Source organism: Xiphophorus couchianus, chromosome 18 (genome assembly GCF_001444195.1).
Source record: "Xiphophorus couchianus chromosome 18, X_couchianus-1.0, whole genome shotgun sequence".
NCBI lineage: Eukaryota > Metazoa > Chordata > Actinopteri > Cyprinodontiformes > Poeciliidae > Xiphophorus > Xiphophorus couchianus.
In genome coordinates, this window is record NC_040245.1 from 3247010 (window position 1) to 3261618 (window position 14609).

General features: G+C 35.9%; 1 long non-coding RNA gene across 1 annotated transcript in view; it reads right to left on the reverse strand.

Annotated features, from left to right (window-relative positions):
- LOC114133547 (uncharacterized) overlaps nucleotides 1-10720 on the reverse strand; it is a 46740-nt gene extending 36020 nt beyond the window's left edge. The window contains exons 1-2 of the long non-coding RNA XR_003593202.1: nucleotides 10596-10720; nucleotides 7998-8105 (exon numbers count right to left, since the gene is read on the reverse strand). This is a non-coding gene — a long non-coding RNA (uncharacterized LOC114133547). The remainder of the gene's footprint in view (nucleotides 1-7997; nucleotides 8106-10595) is intronic.
- Between the last annotated feature and the right edge of the window lie 3889 nt (nucleotides 10721-14609).

Genomic DNA, 14609 nt, shown 5'->3' on the forward strand with positions numbered 1-14609 from the left:
TAATTTGTACCCAGAATGCATCGCAGTAGATCTAGCGGTTTAAAATCTATTGATGTGAATATTCAACAACTATAAAACTGAAACCAAAGAATCACTTCCTGAAACTCAACTGTATTTAATAACATATTTAACCCTGTAAAGGGTGATAAATCACTTTTTAACATGTTTTGTGTCATGATGGATAGCGCTTTAGCATTAGCTTCTGCTAAATACCATATTGGAATAGCATTTCAGCATTAGCAGTGGTGCCTACCACTGGTTTTAACCAATAACATTCCAGTCTATAGATAAATATCTACCACTGTCACACAAATTAACCAGTTAATGCTTATGTTTAATCAATCCTTTGTTTCTATGAACGTATGTCGCAGTCGGCCATTACTCCCACCTAAAGCCTTATGTTTTTAATGAAAAAAGACTCATAAGCTTCAGTTCACACACTGGAGATCACTGTGACCAAATCTGCATTAATAAAAATTGTATTGAGAAGCTTTATTTTGTATTTAGATTTCAGAGTGGCAGTGTTAAAAGAATTAAAATGTAGGTTATAATTTCTGGTACATGCAGCTAAATGTTGGGGAAATGCTGCAGGTTGCTTTAAAAACAGACATTTGGTTACAGACGTCAGTTTATCTGGACTAAAATAAACTCTTTAAATTAAACCAGCAAGTCATGTATATATGCATATAGATATAAATTTTTATGTATTTTATGAGCTTTTAAGGCATATAGAATCTATTTCTACCTTGAATAAATAACAGAATAAATTAAAATTAATATTTTTAGACTGAAACCAGTCATTTTGAGATGTTAAATCTGGTCTATGAACAGGATTTAAATATTAGCTGTGATTTTTAGTAAGAACATCTTAAAGTCGCGTAGCTTGAAAACTAACCTACATTTCTGTCTTTTAATTAACAACCCGTACAGATACGCTTCGGTGTAATAAGTTAGAGCAACAAATATGAACTTTTGTAATAAATCCACAGCTCATTTATAATTTAAAGAGCACCAATACGCAGAACTAATCCATTATTAATGCTGTTTGTAGCATTTCCAGTTCAAACTGACTCGTTCTTTTATTTTATTTTATTTTATTTTTCAGTGCTTTGCTTCTAACAGATTTTGGAGATTTACCAAATGCTTTTTATTTTTTCTGACATGCCACAGCTGCAGTGCAAACACTATGATTCCTAATAAAGTACTGCAGTGTGTACAGTAAGTTGTTTATCAATTTTATGGTACAGAATATGTTCTGTAATCTTGCAGTTGCTGTTGTTCCTTTTTTGTGAGGCCTGAATGCTTTAATAAATATATTTTCTACTGTAAAAACAAAAAAGGGGAGTCCTAACAGGACACAAACAAGTCCTGTGTGTTTTCTTTTCTGTAAATAGCATAAAAAAGGTGATGTTTCTGCTTTTTCCTTTTATCCTTTTTATATAAAAACACTATTTTAAGACTCCACAGCATTTCTTTTGTCTCTTCTTGGACGGATTTCAGGTAAAGTACGTCTTGACTGGCGAAACTTAATTTTTTACACATAAAATAACTGAACAAATTTAACTGCACCAAACCAAAACTGAACTTCTGAAATTCCATTTAGTGGAAAACATAAAATGTAGGATTTCTGTGCAAAAACAACATTTTACCAAGCATTTTTGATTTTTGTATTAGTTTCAGTGGAAATATCTTAAACACTTTAAATAAGACAAAACTAACTTACAAGTAACTTTTCTCCCAGATGTAGGAGCTTGTCTTAAGTCAATAATTTCCTAATTTTGATAAGAATTATGTCAAGTAATCTTCTAGTGGAAGTAGCACTTTTTAAATCAATATTAATGCATTATTGACTGAAACAAGCTTGTATTTTTTGTTTTAAAATTACTTGCAAGTTAGTTTTGTCTTATTTTAAGTGAACTAAGATATTTCCCAAAGAAACTAGACAGAAATACTTGGTAAGGTGTTTTTACAGTGTACATGCGAGAGACAAAAGATGTTGACTATGCAGTTTTCAGCAGGCTCGTTTCCGTCCCCAGTATTTCATCTAATTTCACAGAACTCGTCCAGAGCAGCTGTGCAGGATGAAGTCTGATAAAACTGCGAATAAGAAGTCACCTTGTGGTGCGGCAGAAACATCCAGAGCTGCAGATTCAGTCAGAGAGCGTTCAGGCAGCGTCTGTAGGTAATCTTCTAAGCTTACGGCAGCGTGAGGGAGAGGAGGCAGAATAATTGGTCATGCTTTCAAAAACTGCAAACAAACGAACAGATTTATGCTGTTTTCACTTCTGATAGTTCAGTACATTTGGTTCGATTAGGGACCAAAGTTGCAACATTTTGTTACATTTTCAGCTGCTGCGATTCCCTTTCACAATGCAGCATGTCAAACAATCCGAACCTTTGAGCAACCTGTTGCCCTCCTCGCCTGTGGGGGCGCTGCACCAAGAACCACTGAAAGAAACGACAGAGAAAACATTGAGCACAACTTCCTTCTTTACAAAATGTAAAGAAAAATCGACTAGCATCAGATCTTAGCAGTTGTAGGATTTCTTTTTTGATTAAAAAAAACTACGAGCCATTTCTCCCACTAACGCTAAATTAGCGTGTTGGCTAACTTTAACGCACTTAGCTTAGGCCTTAACTTTTTATTATTTAAATAATAAAAATTATTTAAAATAATTTTTCCAGATAATTTCTAAAGCGCTAATTTACTTCACTGTTTTGTCATCTTTCTGTTGAATAAGGTTTGACATCTGTGCTAAAGTTTTGATTATCAACTGTTGAGGCATAAATTGCTAACACAGCTAATTTTTCATTTAGCACTTTAGCATTTTTGCTAACTGAAAGCATTTAGCGCACTTATCTTCCCTTAAATTAATTGAAGTTTTGGTTATCGATTGTTAAGAATTCTTCAAGCAGTTAGCTTTTAATATTCATGCTCTTATTTTGAAGTGGGAGAAGACTAGTTATGCAGCAGTTCCACTTCCTGTCCTCGTGTTCCTTCCCCCCACCCAAGAAACTTTATTGATCAAATGGCAAGTGTGCAACAAATTAACAAATGATGTACATAGAAGAATATAAGACTTCCATGAACAGCCAACCAGAAAAGTTAATTAAACAAAAACACAAAAAAATCACATTTGAATTAGCGCGTTTGTTTTGTTTGCATTTACCCAAAATTTCTAGGTCACTGTTGGGTTTTTTTGTACTAAACTTTTTGTTAACAATGCGTCGTTATTGGCTGCTGTGGATTTATAATAAACCTTTGTTTTCACGAAAAGTGGGCTAAAAACAAATAAAGATATCTAGAAATTGGTGCAGGCAGCCATTGCCTGGTTTTCTTAAAATATTTACAGAAACATCCCATATTTGGTAAAATGACATAGCAGCGATAAATCCTGGTATATATTTGGCAGTAGGCGCTGTTGTAGTTTTGAAAACATGCTTGGAGACAGTTAGCTATTTTAGCTGTAGTTCTATTTTTACTGTAATGACCTTTCTTCACCTCCTGGTCCTGCAAATCACACAAATCCACCAGGACACATTCGTCTCTCCACAGTTCCCGAGAAGCCGGCGGCCCTCTGCTCCCACATCAACGCAAAACGTTTCTCCAAAGATCCAAAATGGGAACAATTAACACCAGGCGTCGGAAATACACCGTCTAAATACTGGCATAAATCAGAAAAATAATATCATTTAGTGGGACAGAGGAAACCAAACAAGATGGCTGTCCATTTATGAATTAATTACTTTTAATTAGTTAAATTATGAAAGAGTATAAGAGCTACACTAAAGCAAAATTAAAATGTGGGAATAAAGTCATAATATTATAAAAATAAAGTCAGAATATTTTAAGATTAGTCAGAGCCTTATAACTTTATACATGTACTTTTATGTTTTTTTTAAGTATGGCTCCAGTACTCCATCGCATTAAGTAACTACTTTTTTTATTATTTGAAAAATCTCCAACTTTAGTGTCTATGTAAATATCATTGTCAGAATTGTCAAACATCTTCTATTCTAAATTCTTATAATGAAATAAAACATCAAATGTTGCAAATGTTAGTCTTAAGTTTTTGCATGGCAACTTCAAAAGATTACATTTCAAGCGTAAGTTATAAAACATACAAGGGATATTTTAATTAATTTATTATATACAACTATTTTAATTATTTAATTAATTTGTGCTGAAAATGTGTAGAAAAAATATTAAAGAGTAAAATAATTTTTTAAAGTATCAATTTGGTCCAAAACAAATCAGATCTTTCTTGCAGAAAGTCTTGCATAATTAGTGATATTGTTCTCAGTTTATATGAATGCAGACAAAACAGGAAGTTGTGAGTGAGAACGTAGTGATGTTTGAGCGCAGACTTCCTGTGGTGAGAAGAACGCCCTGCAGGTAGCAGACAGAGTCGTTTTTAATCACATTGTTCCCGAGACACCCTGAGGGTTCAACCATCCACCTGTTTGAGACCCAATCACCTAAAAACTAAATCATGAGCCCCGACAGGAAACAGCCGCCTGCCTGTGATGCCTGGAAGAGGGAACCCACACAAGGCTGGCGGCTCGGAGCGCCTCGGGCTGATGCACAGCGGGACGCCAAAAAACACACAAAGTAACGGTTTTCCTGTCACTTCCTCTAAAATTCTGAGATTTAATTATGTGGTGGGCCACTTGGTATCGTTGGTAACAGTAAGCTTTACAGCCACATAAAAATATCTGTGCTAAACCCCTGCGCCACCACAGCACGCCCCACGTTTGGAGGCCTTAGTCCTCGACGCGGACGTCGCGGGTTCGACTCCCGGTCCCGACGACCTTTGCCGCATGTCTTCCCCCTCTCCTCACCCTCCTTCCTGTCTGCCTACTGTTGAAAAAATTTCAGCCACTAGTGCCGCAAAAACGCTTCGGAGAAAAAAAATAAATAAAATATCTGTCAGTTTACAACATTTTGATAAAAATACCAGTTGGTTTTATTAGGGTGTTTTCACATCTGATAGTTCTGTAGATTCAGTTCAATTTGTTACATTTTCTGCTGCTGTGGTTCTCTTTCTCAGTACATTGAGTCAAACCAACCAAACTAGCTGAAAAACCTCTTCCCCTCCTTACCTGTGGGGGCGCTGCACCAGGAAGCACTGAGGGAGAAACTTCTGAAGAAGATACTGAGCATGACTTCCTTCGTTACAAAATGTAAACAAAAATGGAGTGGTGTCAGATTTCTCTTATTTTTGGCTACAGACTATTAGCCATTTCTCCTGCTAGCGCTAGGTTAGCATCTTTGTTTTGGTGGTAATTTACCCAGAATCCCATGAGCCACTTCCTGATTTTGGAGTGGTCTCCAGTCTGCTTGGCGTTCATATATGCATTCAAACCGACCCAGAGTTCACTTCAACTGAAAAGAGACTAAGGTTTGTAGGCGGACCAGAGTTTGGTTTTTTGGTCAATTACACATTTACACCTCCCAAAATGAATCGGACTTTCTAGATAAACGGACTGGAGTTCGGTTATGTGGAATAAACAGGACTTATGGAATGAACACTAATTTCTCCCAAAAATACCCTGATAATGTCACACCATTCCAGAGCAGGAAGTGGACTACAGCGCAGGGCATTCTGAGTAAATACAATCAAAACCAACATGCTAGCTTAGCGTTAATGGGAGAAATGGGTCGTGGTCTTTTACTAAAGACAAAAGAGAAATCCTACGACCACTAAAATCTGACACCACTTAATTTTCATTTTACATTTTGTGAAGAAGGAAGCTATGCACAGAGCCTTCTTTGGATGTTTTCATGCTGTTTCCTTCAGCGGTTCTTGGTGCAGCGCCCCCACAGGTGAGGAGGGGAGCAGGTTTTTCAAGGGGTTTGGTCGGTTTGACTCAATGCAGTAAGAAAAAGAACTGGAGCAACTGAAAATGTAACAAATGTTATAATTTTGATCCCCAATCCAAGGAGTCTACCGAGGATAGAAATATCCTCTGTAGTTGCACAGTGGGGAAATTCAGATGTCACAGCAGCAAATTAAGGTAACTGGAAGCACATATATTCACACATAAGTTAAAAATATATGAAAAAAAGAATAAGATATATACAGTGACAATTCTTTAAGATAAACATGTTTTCTAACATCTCTTCACTTTTTCCTTTTCTTTCTTTCATTTTCTGACATCCACTTCTTTGTTTTCTCTTTTAGTTTCCCCGCTTTTGCTCTCCTCCTTCCATCTCTCCATTTTTCCCTCTTCTAATTTCCTTTCCTCATTACAACAATGCAGAACGAAGAACAGCAGCAGGAAACTAATAAACGTCGGGACTTAGTGAGATTCAAGGCAGACTTAGTGGTTTGGTGAACTTGAACTAACCTTGATTCTCTGCATTCCTCTGCAAAGTCATCATAATCTCTGCTCATTTAATAACCGAATGCTAATCTGATCAGGCTAAGTGCTCAGAAATAACCGAGATGAGATGAAGCTGTCCTTAGACCTCCAGGCCAGACGGACGTAATGTAAAGAGTTCAGGCTAAAAATGCAGTAAAACTGAAATAATTAGACAAAAATCTCTGACGACCTAGAGCCACCTACGGAGCACAATCCAGGTACAACAGGAAAAAGTTTCAATCCTATATTGAGGGAGAATAGAAATGCATTAATATTCCATACATTCCTGTTAAAGGGGCGGTGTTACGTATTTTCCAGGCACATTCACTGCAAAAAAAAAAATCTTACCAAGAATTTTTGGTCTAGTTTTTACTGCAAATATCTTAGAACATTTGAAATGAGACAAAATAACTTACAAGTATAACAGCTTGTTTCATCCTTAATATTGATGAAAAAGTTCTAGTTTGCACCGTTACCTAGCAACCCTGGCCAACCCCAGCCCGTTACCTAGCAACCCAGTTCTAGTTCCACTGGTAGATTATTTCACTTATAACATGGGAAAAATGTCTTACCAACCCGTAAACGCCAAATGTATCGTTTTTGATACAAAGTATTTTCCTAAAATATCTGCTGCAAGAAATAAATATTTATGTATAAAAATATGTAACATGCTCCTTAATGTGAGAAATGTAATAAAAGCTTTTTAAGTATTACAAATGTACAATATAGATGTTGGCGTCAAACAAAAACAAAATGCCTGATGTATTAATTATGCTACAGACTAGAAAACAAGTGATGAGTTAATAATGGTTTCTTTTGTCCAACTTAACACATTCAACCAATTTAATCTTTTTGTTTTTAATTGATAATTTTCCGATAATATTTTATATGATCAGGCTTTAAAGGGTTAAGATCGATCTTCTCCACTTCCTCCATGAGGTGCTATTGCCGTCTGAAGAAATGCACCAACCAAAAACAACCAATCAGAGCTGAGAAGAGGGGCTTAGTGCTGTCATTCAACCTCATGTGCACCATGCTAACTGTGCTAATGGCGGAGAAGCAACTCAAAATCATCGATGGCTATGCTAACCAGCCTCAGCATTCACAACAATGCTGCACAACACAGCTAAGCTAGCAGTGTACCAGAGAGCGGAGGGTGATTGACAGCGCTAAGAACTTGAGTAATTTTATCATGAAGTATTTCTCCTCTTACTTGAGTAAAATGTCTGGATTTTCTTCCCACTGAATGAAAAACAAACATGTTTTAACCAAATATTCACCAGACTCACACCTGCAGTTTCTGTTAAAGTTTATAAAGATTTTTCTTGATAGAAACTGATCTGGAACAATTTCATTTGTTATTTTTTGTTACTTGTATGAATTATTGTCATTTTCATCCTTAAAAATACCCAAATTTCCACTTAACTTTACATTTTGGTCCATCTGATGATACTATTTTAAAATATTAAATGATTGATAACTTGATCAGTTACTCTGTACTTAACTTTTCACCAAATACTTTTTTATTCTTACTTGAGTAATTTCTGGATACTTTTTACTTTTACTTGAGTAAAACTATGTTGAAGTAGTGATACTCCGACTTGGGTAGAGTTTTAAGATACTCTACTCACCTCTGACCTTAAAAAATGGCCGACGCCACTGCCAAGTGTTAGAAGTTTTCCTGTCACCTGGTCCCAGGTGGTTCTGGGAAATGGAGTCCAGAAGAAGCAGACGGTTTTCTGTCGGGACAGTCGAGTCACAGAGGGTCAGTTTATGCAACAATCCGACGTCAGCTAAATCCTCTTTACATAAGTCAGCTTATGGAGCAGCAGACTTTCTGAAAAATCACTCTGTTATTATCACTGAAAACCAAATTAAAGTATGCTGCAATTACTCAAGTATTAAACAAAATTAAAACATTTTTTATGAAGCATTTAGATGCATAAATGTTTCACATATCTGACTGTGTGGAAAGCAGTAAGTTGCACTATAAGGAGAGGAAGCGACACTCCTGCCATCATGCTGACCTGTTTCAGTTACGTAACATCCAGAGCAGAATCGCATTTCAAATGTCTGAACAGCAGGATTTTATAAAGACAGATGGAGGTCAGAAAAACCCTGAGAATTCATTTAAACAGTTTTATTAATATACCTGTTTAATAAAATTTAACATTCACACTCATTTTCAATATTTTATTTAGGAATGGACCTCAAGGTTTATTGTTAATATTTAATATTGCGATCACTGCACTTCCATAAAGTGACAGAATTACGTTTTCACATTTGACAACTTTTCCAGCAGCTTTTTAATTTTATATTTTATAAATACTGTTAACCAAAGTTAACAGCAATATTTAGGTTAATTTACTCTGTCATACAGAATGAAACGAGAGTGTTCATTTTTAAGGTCATATTTTCACCATGTTAGTCCTACATTTATTAATGTCAGAGTTCTAAATTAAAAATTTCATTTGAAAGCTAAATACTTTGTTTGCAAACTAAATATTTTGCTACAAATTAAACATTTGTTTTTCTCAGTATGCATGTAGTTCCAAACATTTTATTTAAAAAAATGAACAATTTCCAAACTAAACATTTAATTGCCCTCTCTATAACATACACACACACACACACAAAAGGACTCGTTGCCATAGCAACTGACAGCAATGCCACTGTATATTTCAAGATTTGATACCAAAAAACACACAAACATTTCCAACACAAAGAACAGAACTTTCAGTCCATTACTTCTTAATAAGTGATTGCTGTTGTAGATTAGCTACCGCTGCTATTAGCCAAGCTAATGGGGGCTGGATCTTACACACCTGACGTCATAGTTTGGTGTGTATTTTTTTAGTTAAAGCATCCAGAGGTTCGTTCTGCCACTGATGTTTCATATATATTCTATTACCAACCTGGAAACTTATCACAAGTGTCGTCATTTGTCTCTGCTGACGTCAATACTGGTTTGCAAGTCTAATGTCGTGTTAATGTAAATGTTGGACTTTACACCCGGAGGTCACAGACAGATGAAGGTGGAACACAAACCATGCAGATATTCCTGCAACGTCAGCAGTTCGGGACCAGCTGAAGGGCCCTGAAGGTGAAGCGTTTGTTTCAGTGATTGATCTGCAGATCTTCAGTAATGATCTGGGGTTAATCACTGAAGGAACAGGATCACAGAGTTCCTCTGAGACAAGGTGAGACACCCAGAAGAAGCTACTCTCTGGAGCTTCAGAGGATTTCTTCTTAGTTCAATTTTATCCCAGTAAGTAAAATAATATTCCGAAACTAAACATTTAATTTTTTAATAAATATTTAGCTTGCTAACTGAATATTTAGGTTGCTAGCTAAATGTTTAGCTAAAATAAATATTTACTTGTTACTAAATAGCTTGCTAACTCAATATTTACATTGCTAGCTACATATTTAGCTAAAGCAAATATTTATTTTGGAACTACATATTTAGCTTGCTAACTCAATATTTAGGTAGCTGGCTAAATATTTAGCTAAACTAAATATTTGCTTTTGAACTTGATACTTAGTTTGGAAAATCGGTATTTAGTTTGGAACTAAAATAGTTAGCAATATAAATATTTTATTTTGAAGCAAACATTTAGTTTGAAAACTAAATATTTAGCTCAGACTTAAAACATTTAGATGGTAACTAAATATTTAGCTTGCTAGCCACTTAGCTAAGTGGACAGAACCAATAATATAGACAAATATTTGTAAATGTTTAGCCACTTAGCTACATGCTAGCTTGTTGGCTAGCATTTAGCTAGTAAGGGAAATATTTAGCCTGTGAATTAACATTTATTCTGGAACTCTGACATTTATAAATGTGAAATAACATGGTGGAAATGTGACTTTTATCTCAGTAAGTAAAATAGTATTTTGAAATAAACCTTTAATTTTAGACACGTTGCAACGTCATGCGTGCAAGATCCCGTCCTCGATTTCCCAACTAAGGGCAAAAAACCTGCTAACTAGCGATGACCGTCATTGGTTTTTGCTGTCGAGTTGTCAAAATAATGCTAAATCTGAAATTTACGTAATATATGAAATTCGGTGTGTTTCGGTTCAGTTATGCCAACTTTCTGATCAGAGCAGGTGTTTAAATTGGGTAATCAATTACTGTGTTCAGTCGATCACTTATTAAACCTTTAACTTCACTTTCATTAATCATGTACACATCTACAAGCATTTTATGTCATAAAGTAACACACCTTGTGTCTGATGTCAACCAGAAGAAGAAAATTACTTTAAACTCAGCAAATTTAACGTTTGGCAAACGGAGAAGTTGGATTTACTTCCGCTAACTGTAATACTGCCAAAATAAAAGCTTGAATTTCAAAATAAAACACGAGGTACTTCAAAATTTTACAATTATATTACCAAGCATGAAACAACCATTTAAATGTTTTTTTCAATATTATCGGTTCTTTACGCTGATACTAACTGTTGTACAAAGATAACCAACGAAAACTGAAATTAATTATATTAAACAAATGTCAGAAAACAAATAAACCGGCGCCATAAGAACAAATAAATACTCCTGAAAATCTTCAAGACATGTGGAAAGCAACTGTTAAGGACCGCTTTAATATGCACCAAGATAGTCTGAATGCTTGGAAAGTAAATATAAAAAATAAAGGATGAAGTAAAATATTTTCACAACACTATGGATTCCTAAATAGCACTTTTAATCTGTTTCGAATGTTGTTGAAGGAAGCATTTGTGGAGTTAAAATATTGCTTCTGAGCAAAAATGTAAAAATGTACTTTCAAACATTTTTATGTATTTGTTCAAAGTAGATGTAATTATAGAGGAGCTCAAAATTGCAAAACCCATCTTTAGGCTGCAACTGAACATGATGCGTTTATGTGTGTGTTTTTTTTTTAAAGAAAAATGAAAGTAATAAAAGCTAAAGATATGCTTTTCATTATTTGAAACATTTTCTAAATGTTATGAAAATTGAATGTGTTTTTTGAAATACTAATTTGAATTTTTAAATATTTTTTACACCATTTCATCTGTTTTCAAATAAATAAATAATAATATTTTGGCCCATCATTGCCGTTTCCAGCTTCTCTGTGATCACAGAGCATCATCTCTGTCTGCATCTGCCATGAAGGTCAAGCCAAGGAGCTTCACACATTCACAAAAAAATAAATAAATGAATAAGTCATATAAAACACACTCGCATTGTTCCAGGAATCCAGGCATGAACCGCGATTCTGCAACACACCAACAACCTGCACCAATCCGCCTCTTACCGCAGCTTTAATACACCAAGACTCTGTTAAATTAAAAAAAAAAAACAGCTTTCAGGGTATCGAGCGATCCAAACAATAGGGGGAACTGGCATTGGGGTTTCCATAGCAACTGCAGCAAGCTGCTAAGAGGGCTGCTTTGATAACATATGTCAGACTTGACTGCTTTGATCACAGTGAGCCTAGCAACAGATTCGGAGCCTGAAATGCAAAGAAAACTCCAACAACTCACAAAAAAGAAACAATCAGATTATTCCTTTTATGTTCATAATTCTCCAAAATATAATTTAATCTGTAGCGATCAGAGCAGTTTTTGTAAATTAGGGATTTCCAAATACAATGAAAAATTAAAAAACTCATAATTCCTTTAAATGCAGCTGCAGCTTTAAGAGTACAGAGGGTAAAATGTTGTCTTTTTCCTGCTCGTCTTCATGTCTGTAGCGACTGAACTCCCGTTTGTCTCTGCAGCATCAGCGACGGCGGCGTTGGGTTGGGTTGGGTTGGGTGGGCGGCTTATACCGCAGCGGCTCGGCGCTGCATCACTGTCACACGCGACATGAGGAGCGGGGACAAACAAGGAGGCAGACAGATGAAAATAATTGGGAGAAAAGCGAGGATGGGAAGATGTTTCTTAGGGAGGAAGACAGATGCGTCAGGCAGAAACATTAGTATGCAACCAAGTTGTTGGTTCAGTTACACAAGAACCAGCAACAAAAACGCCTCAACCATCCAGTTATTGCTCAACTTATTGACATATCTGGCAACATAGATGGGTAGCTGCACTTCAGTTTCACTCCAGGCCTTGACAGCTGGCTGCAAGCTTTAGTTGATTACACTGCAAAAACATAAAGTCTTGCAAAGTATTTTTAGTGCAAATAACTTAGTAGACTTAAAAAGCGACTAAACGAAATTCGAAGTTTTAAGCAAGACATAGGAGCTTGTTTTAATCCAAATTCCAAAGTTATTTACATTTTATAAGAATTGCCATAAAATTATGTAATTTTCTTTAGAGTTCTGATAAATATCTGAATGTTTTATTGTTGTTTTATTGAATCTTTTGTTATTTTTACCATTGTGTGCTGATTTGGACTTCTGAAATTCATCAAATTTTGTCAGAAAAAATTGCTGGAGTAAATATGAAGATTCACTATACAAAAAGCACTGTGTAAAACGGTCTGATTTTAATTTGAAGAAACTTATGAATAACAAAACAAAAAATCAAATCTAAAACAAGAAAACTTCACTTTGATTTAATGTTGTACAGAGAAAATAAAGTCTGCCCGTTTTCAGCTGCAAAATACAAAAACTGCTTTAGAAAACAACATAAAGTCTGCATTGCATCACTTTTATTAAAAGTTTTAATTACAAATATCTACCTAAAAGTCTTTATATATCTCATATTTCTCTCCCAAAGAACCAGAGTTTTTCCTAATCTTTAAAGTGGTCCAGATAAATCGTTCTCCAGCGTTTCCAAAGGTCTTTCAAAGGACTTTGGCTCCATTTCAGCCCAGAGTTTGACCCGTTTCAATTTGTCTTGAGCCACTTTAGTTTCACCAGTAAATCATTTAAGAAGAACCCACAACCCCTGAACTTTTCCCCATTTTCTACTTTAATTAAAACCTATCAAACTCAAACCTGGCCATTATGGAAGAAAATGCGAGAAGAAAGTTGTTGTTGAAAGAAAGACGTCTGTTTCTTTTGCAGCAGACTAATCTGTGAGGGAAAACTGGGATGAACTCGTCTCAAATCCGCGATTCAAAATGGCCGCTCCTCGCATCAACATTAGAAATACTGTATTTTTGTATGACTATAACTTTGTGAGTATTTTACACTTATTACTTAAGTCATTTTGTATTCTTGAAGGTGAAAGTTATTTTTTGTACTCAAGTACATTACAAAACTTGTGCTTTTACTTTTACTACAATATTTTTTTATACACAAGTTTCTGTATTAGTGCTGTTGTAAAACAATAATTTAGCAATCGAGTACTCTATCAATTATTATTACCATTAATCGAGTAACCAGAAAAATCGAATCACATCAAGCAATTGAAGGATGCTTATTGGCCGCCCAACAAACGATAAAAACCCGGAAAATTGGACGTTATGCTACTAGCACTTAGCAACATCTCATAGGCGGAAGTGAGAGCGCTGCCCAACACAAATAATGACCCGGCCGGAACACGGTGCACTAAATAATAAAACATAATTTAACAAAGCTTCAAGGCAGATTAATTTTCCTAGAGATATTTTAATAATTGAAGTACTCAAATCATACGAGGAATCGCTACAGCCCTAATCTACTTCTACTTAAGTACAGAACTACTTTTGACACACGTGTCAAATTACATCCATAACACTAAGATAAATATCAGAGATATTTACTGTAGTACTTACTGCCAAACTGACAAAATTAGCTTAGCTAATGTAGCTTTTATCTGCTAGCTAACACGGACACTTACCAAGATGGCGGTTCTTGTGGGAAACGAGTTTCAGTTCCTTTGCTGCAGATTTTCAATTCTTTTTGTTTTATTTAATTTTTTATTATTATTATTTCTTCTTTAGAGTGCGGTTGTGTGTTTATGTGTCTATTGGTTTAATTTGAAGTGTGTGTGTGTGTGTGTGGGGGGGGGGGTCTTTAAAGACATTGATGATCTCCCCCCCTCGCCCCCTCCCTCTCTCTCTGCGGTCCTCGGCACGTCTCGGTTGCCATGGCAGCGCTCGCATTGCTGCAGGCTGGCTGTAGCGCGGCGCGCAGGTTGAAAAGGAAAGCAAAAGAGGGAGAGGGATCACTGCGGAGGGAGGGAGGGGCGGAACGGGCGAGAATATGTTTTCCAATTCATTACCCCTACACCAACCCCCCCCCCCACAAAAACCACTCCAAAAAAAAAAACAGGAACCATCCCCCCCCTCAGACCTGGCAGGGCGGCAGAAAGGCCTCGGCCTGCTCAGTAGTCCACACACGTTG